We start from the raw sequence: 6,520 nt of genomic DNA, 5'->3' as shown, positions 1-6,520 counted from the left end.
ACAGGCAGAGCTACAAATGAGCTACAGTTGCACAGCCTGATCCACCTCCACTTGGGCTAAACCTAGGCTGAACCCGGGGTCTGTATCCAGACCTGTTCTGGGTCCAACTTAAGCAGAAAAATTAGCCCAAGCCCCCCTTCCAGAGCACTGTAATGTTTATGTACATTTTCATATCTGTGCAATTGGGCCACTTTTCATTTTGAGTGGAGGGGAGTGGGAGGGAAAATTAAAAGGATTTTAGATAGGGCTAAGGGTTGGTAGGGAACAGGCTTCAGAGAACTAATAGATCAGAAAGTGACCATTTTGGGCCTTGTCAGCCCTGACAGGGAGCTCTCAGACCTTGTTAGTCCAGGCTGATTATCCAGCTTAGAAAATGTGAGGGTGATCACCCTTGTTAAGGGGTCACCTACAGCTACATGCTGCCAGGACTCGGGTCAACCACTCAAAACTCACCACTCACCTTCCCTGTCTCACCTCTCCAACCTGAAATAGCCCTAAAAGGGAGACCTTGCAGATGCTATAGAGCTTGGCCTAGTTTGTTTATTAGCTCACATTTCATGGCTTGTGGATTGATCCAAACCTGGGCAGGGCAGTAAAGATAAGGGCCGTTTTTCTCCTAACCCTCTGGACTGCAAGCTCCTTGTCGGCAGGGAACATATCACCTCTGTTGTTTTTTTTTTTAAATGACATTTGTTAAGCACTTACTGTTTGCCCGGTACTGTACTAAATGGTGGGTTAGATACAAGATGTTTAGGTTGGTCACAATCCAACAGTCCATATCCCACAAGAAGTTCACAGCTTTAACCTTTTATTTTACAGATGAGGTAACGGAGGCACAGAGAAGTTAAGCGACTTGCACAAAGTCACACAGCAGACAAGTGGCGGGGCCGGAATTAGAACCCAGTTCCTCTGTCTCCCAGGATTGTGCTCATTCAGGTAAACCACACTGTATATCCTCTCTTTTGTACTTTCTCAAACAGTACAGTGCTCTGTACTGCTCAATAAACACTGTTGATTGATTGAAAGGTGAGACTGATGCTAGGCTCAATGTAAATGGAATGGGATTGGATTGACCCTGTTTTCCAAACCATGTGCTTATATGTGTTGTCCAGCCACCTCAGAGAAGTGCAGGTTAATCCCTTGAGCTGGTCCACTCCCACGTGTTCCCCGTTACGGTTGTACTGGTGGGGCAGTAAAAGAGTCTTTCTCCCAAATTCCAGGCCCAGGAGCATCTTTCAAATGAGATTTGGTGGGAGGGGGAGGCTGTTCAGCACTAAACCCTTCCCAGCTCTGTTCTCTGCACTGTGTTTGCCTCACCCATTTTCTTGTACCAGAGTCAGGACTGAGTATATAAGACAGTGAGGTGGCTCTCCTTTTCCTAACTCCTATTCAGATTAAAGGATTCAGCATCTTGCTCATGCAGACAGGGAGTGGTCCCACCAGGCTCCTTGTTCCATCTCTCTTGCCAGGGATAGCAGTGTATGAGTCTGGGAGCAAAACAGTGAAGAGCCAAAAAGAGAAGGAGGCTAGGAAAGGGATGGAAAAGCAGCAAGCGCCATGGAGAACTCTGCACCAACTAGATCTGTCGTCCTCGGATCATGTCCTTTTATTTCCCATGACCCTGCTCTGGACTGGATGTTGTTTTCGGAGAACTGGGATTTTCTCCCAGGAGCTATTTGTACCCCGAAATGGTCCAGATTGGATTCTGCAGTGTCTTCTCTGTTGCGGTCGCTTTCTGCTTTCCTATTCAAGGGGCTATGCACGGAGGAGGGAGACTTCTGAGCGAGGTGTGTCAGCATGAGAAGGTGGACAAGTGAAGAAAACTCAAGGTGAATTAGGTTCTGCATTTTACTCTCCTTTCATTTGATGAATGAACGTAAGCCCTTAATAAATATGAATATTGCTATTTATGTGATGCCACATGTCTTGTAGAGAACTTGTCAGTAAGGATTTTCCTATTCAATGCATGAGCCCCAGTTAGTATAACATCTGCTTTGAAGACATTCACCCCCACCCACCCCCACCCCCACCTCTCCCCCAATAATATGGTGTGGCTGTTGATAGGAATAGAGTCTCCATTTATACCTTTTTTAAAGCTGTCTGACCTAAAACTACAAAATAACTTAGAAAAAAGCTGCAGCCTTTACCACTTGCCTTATGTGAATGAGCAAGTGACTTCCCATAGCTGGACTGGTTTTTAGTGAGATTATAACAGATTTCCTTGGGGTTAAATTCTCAGTCGTAAACTAACCTTCATTCATTTGTCCACTTGGATTTCTGGTGAGGTTTTTAGTTTTCAGTCAGATGCTGATTGATCGCATACTGAAACCAATGCTCATGTGCTGATACTTCCTACCGATTGACAGAAACCTACATAATATATGTAGTTCCCTGTTCTCTTAGAGTGGCTTGTGTCTGATCCGGGTCTTTGGGAGGTTTTGCTTTGCGTGACTGCTTTGCTGTAATTGTTTCTAATTCATTATTATAAGAATTGTTTTCCAAAGTCACCAGTTAACTAATCGCTAAGGGCAGGTTGTCAGCCATTTGGGGAAGGTAGTTTTAAGGTAAGTATATACTCAGAATTGGGTAATTTATTTTTAAAAACAAGTTAGTCTTTTCTCATCATATAAATCAGAAAAGTTGTAAGAACATGTCATCCTGAAATCTAATCATCTAGGGACTGGGGACACACATATGGAACCTTTGCTGAAGGGAAGTAATGTGGAAAAAGGTCTAGATAATGTGCAGAAAGGGTTTGGAGTTGCCTCACCCTCTCAAGTTGCTTAACGGCAGTATTGCCCTTGAGGTGCTGTGATAAAACCGTTTTCAATCAAACTGCCCTCCCTCAGTTTCATTTCTTTCAAGGAGCTCCTTATCTCAAAAACAATCTCCCTGTAGAAATGTTCAAGGAAAAAAAAAACCAGGCCTGGTTTATTATAATTCCGACACACCATGTGGGAGCGGAACTGGAGGAAGAGAGAAAGTCCGGACAGTCTGAAAAATGGGAGTGATCAGAGCACAGTTGATGGGGGTGGGCATGATATTAACAGCTCTTGTGGTTCAAGGGGGTCCCATTTGTCAAAGGAGTTCATGGAAATACTGGTGTTAACATTTGTTCCATCACAGCTCTAGTGGGGAACCATTTTGAGCCCCCAGGTTGCTCAGAGGAGTGGTGAACTCGTCCTAAGTATAAGAAGCTTCCCTGGGAGCAGAAAATTCAGATAATTGGCAAGACCCTTGGACTTTCCGGCAGGCAGTCAGTGTGTTTTAAATTACCCATCTCTTTTCCTCTCTGGGGCATGGGAGTCCACAAACATCAGAAGTAAATTTTTGTCATGGGGATTCAGCCATGTAACTCCTATTAGTACTAATAGTGTGCACTTCTGAAAATGTCCCTATTAGATGCGAAGATTAGAGAATTTAGCAAGCGTTGTTCAGCTCTACCCACTCCTCCTAGGATATTCCTTCTCTTATAATGAGCAAGTTGGGCTCTCCTTCTGTCTTCAACAGGGTGTCAGGGTGTCAGGGCCCTCCTCTGCCAAGGAGTTACCCGAGTCAAGACCTCCCTGTTATGTAGTGTTTGGTTTCAAAGGCAGCCCTTATGTGTGGTTTCATTTCCATGGAATCGTGCTTACCTTTTTTTTTTACGGTTTTTGTTAAGCACTTACTATGTGCCATACATATGTGCCGCGGTGGATACAAGCTAATTAGGTTGGACCCAGTCCCTGTTCTGCATAAGACTCACAGTCTTAATCCCCATTTTACAGAAGAGGGAACTGAGGCAGTGAAGTGACTTGCCCAAGGTCACACAGCAGACAAGTGGCAGACCTGGGATTAGAACCCAGGTCCTTTTGACTCCCAAAGTCCGTGTTCTATTACTAGGCCACTCCATTGTAAGACCGCTATGCGGTTGTCAGGTTTACCGAGGAGGTTGAATCGAGTGGGCAAGGGACCAGGTGAACCTTATGCTAGATGATTACTTGCATGTGTAGATTCAGGCTCATGAGAAACACCTGGAAGTGGTCACCACCACGTGTTTCTCCCCTCCTCCCTCCCCAGTCCTCCCCCAACACACACACACACACACACGTGCACCAGAGCTAGAGCCTGCCACACCACACATAGAATAGGGCTCTTGCCTCTGAACACATTGCTTTTTATAGCACTGGGTTTTCGTTGGAAATACCCCAAATCTGCCGCACTATTTCAGAAGCTATGGTAAGTGAAGTTTATGGGAGATTAGGTGTCTTTTTTGAATGTAGTGTATTGCCGGAGAGTTCTTTTATGAGGTTTCTGAATCCTAGTACTAACTTAAAATAGTGTGACTGAGCTCAGGCAACAGATACCAGGAGGATTTTCTTTTTAGGGATCTCAGGAGTCTGTTGTGTTGGTTGTAATGGGGATTGGAAGAAGTCAAGCTGACACTAGTTTTGTGGCAAGTGAATGCAGGGCTGATGGTCATTTTATAAAAGGTGCATAATTTAGGAGAGGAAGATATTTTGAAATATCCTATGAAAAACTGAAGACTACTGTTTCCAATAGAAGCTGAATATTTTGAATGCAGGTGATTTTTAACACTAGCAGTGAAACATTTTGTTGTTTAGACAGTTTTCAATTCTTTAAAGATGTCTTTGCAGGTTTTGAAAGTGTTCAAAGAATTTAACTTAAGACTAAATTGTTTTCTTAATTTCATTAGAAAATCCACACACAATAAGTGCTGGCAAAATGTATTGATTTTCTGTTGCAACCAATTTTTTTTTTAGGTGTGAGTTTTTTAGTGTCTTAAGAGGAGTTCTTGTGTGTTTATTTGTTTTCAAGCTGTTTGGATTGTTTGCCCACAGTTAGACTGAAATTGAAGCGTTTGTGCTTGGATTCAGAGTCAGCTTGCATGCTCCAACATGCATTTCAACTGCCGTTGTTCAGCTGCTTACTCCTCCTCCTCTGTAATAAGAATGAAATCATCCCAGCTTCTTCATATTTAGAAATTAATGAAAGTACAAGGGCTATTTTTATTGAGGACTTCTGAGTGCTTGATTTTTTTAATGAATCTTGTTGATTGATTTTTCAGTGCCTTCTGTGTGTCAAGCATTGTGGTAAGTGCAGGAGAAAATACAGATGAAGCAGTTGAGACCCGGTTCCTGTCCCACAAGGGGCTCACCATCTCAGTGGAGGACAGACATATAGAAAATGGAAAGATTGTGCACAGGGGGGAGCTAGTAAAGTGCAGGCAATTGAAGTCAGGTGAGAAGAAGGCATGTAGAAGTCTTGTTTGGAGAGAGGGGGCAGTGCCATGGGGAGCGAGGATCCTGGTGAGCTGCATTGTGTCAACCTTTTCCAACTTTCCAATGGTTCTACCAGTTGGGAGGGCAGGTTCTTCTGGCTTTGCTTCCCCTGCAGTTCCTCTGACTCTGCTGCTTCCCTCTAGACTGTAGGCTCATTGTGGTCAGGAAATGTGACTGTTATAGTGTACTCTCCCAAGAGTTTAGTACAGTGCTCTGCACATGACAAGTGCTCAGTAAATATGATTGATGGACTGACTGACTGAAGGAGCTGGGCTCATGGTGGTGGTGATGGTGGTCAGTAGAGTGGGGCCCAAGTGGCAGGGCAGCTCAGGGCGTGTGTGTCTCACCTCTTATTTTTATGGTATTTGTTAAGCACTTACACTGTGATAGGCACTGTTGTAAGCACTGGAGTAGATACAAGTTAATCAGGTTGGACACAGTCCATGTTTCACATGTGGCTCACAGTCTTAATCCCATTTTACAGATGGCGTAACAAGCGCAGAGATGTGAAGTGACTTGCCCAAGGTCACACAGCAGACAAGTGATAGAGGCAGGATTAGAACCCAGGTCCTTCTGATTCCAAGGCCTGTACTACTTCTCGGTTGACTCGGTTGGTTTACTTTTAAAGTGGTCCAGAGCCTAATGCTTTAGTATTTTTATGCGAAGGAATCACATTATCTTGTTTCAAACTGGAGTTACCCTGCAGACCTAAATTTACCTTATGGTCTCTTCGGGTATTGTCTGTCAATCACTTTATCAGTATTGCAGAGTACAGTCCCCATTAAAAGAAAAAAAACCCTGTTTTCTCTGTTTGTTTTCTTGAGCCCAGAAAACTATGAAAGGAATTCCCAGACTGAATGGGGATTCAATATCTGTTCTCCCTTCTACTTAAGCCTATGAGCTCCTTGTGGGACAGAGACTGTGTCCGACCTAATTAAGTTGTATCTACCCCAGCACTTAGAACAATGTTTGACACATTGTAAGCACTTAAGTACTGCAGAACAGACCTAGAGAGATATTCCTTTTGGGTTACATCTCAGTGCTTACTCTTGGAAAAAAAACAAGAGAGTTTAGTATATGTTGTTAAACTTGATAAAATGTGTACCCACTTCCGCTAGCTCCTTCACCGACTCTTTCTAGAAGTTACTTTGATCTTCAGAGTTTTGTTCTTCATCCAGTAGTCATGGAATCCTAGAATCTCAGAACTTAAGACTTCAAGAGAGGATTTGGTCCAGGCT

General features: G+C 43.7%; 1 protein-coding gene across 1 annotated transcript in view; it reads left to right on the top strand.

Moving 5' to 3' along the window:
- Positions 1-897: 897 nt before the first annotated feature.
- Positions 898-6,520, top strand: part of PTPRF (protein tyrosine phosphatase receptor type F) — a 379,820-nt gene continuing 374,197 nt past the window's right edge. Inside the window, exon 1 of the mRNA XM_029046831.2 lies at positions 898-936. The gene's annotated coding sequence lies outside the window, so the exon portion shown is untranslated. The remainder of the gene's footprint in view (positions 937-6,520) is intronic.

This window comes from Ornithorhynchus anatinus, chromosome 18, assembly GCF_004115215.2.
Source record: "Ornithorhynchus anatinus isolate Pmale09 chromosome 18, mOrnAna1.pri.v4, whole genome shotgun sequence".
In the NCBI taxonomy this organism is placed as follows: domain Eukaryota; kingdom Metazoa; phylum Chordata; class Mammalia; order Monotremata; family Ornithorhynchidae; genus Ornithorhynchus; species Ornithorhynchus anatinus.
Note: the sequence above shows the minus strand (reverse complement) of the source record. Positions and strands in the feature narration are given on the sequence as shown.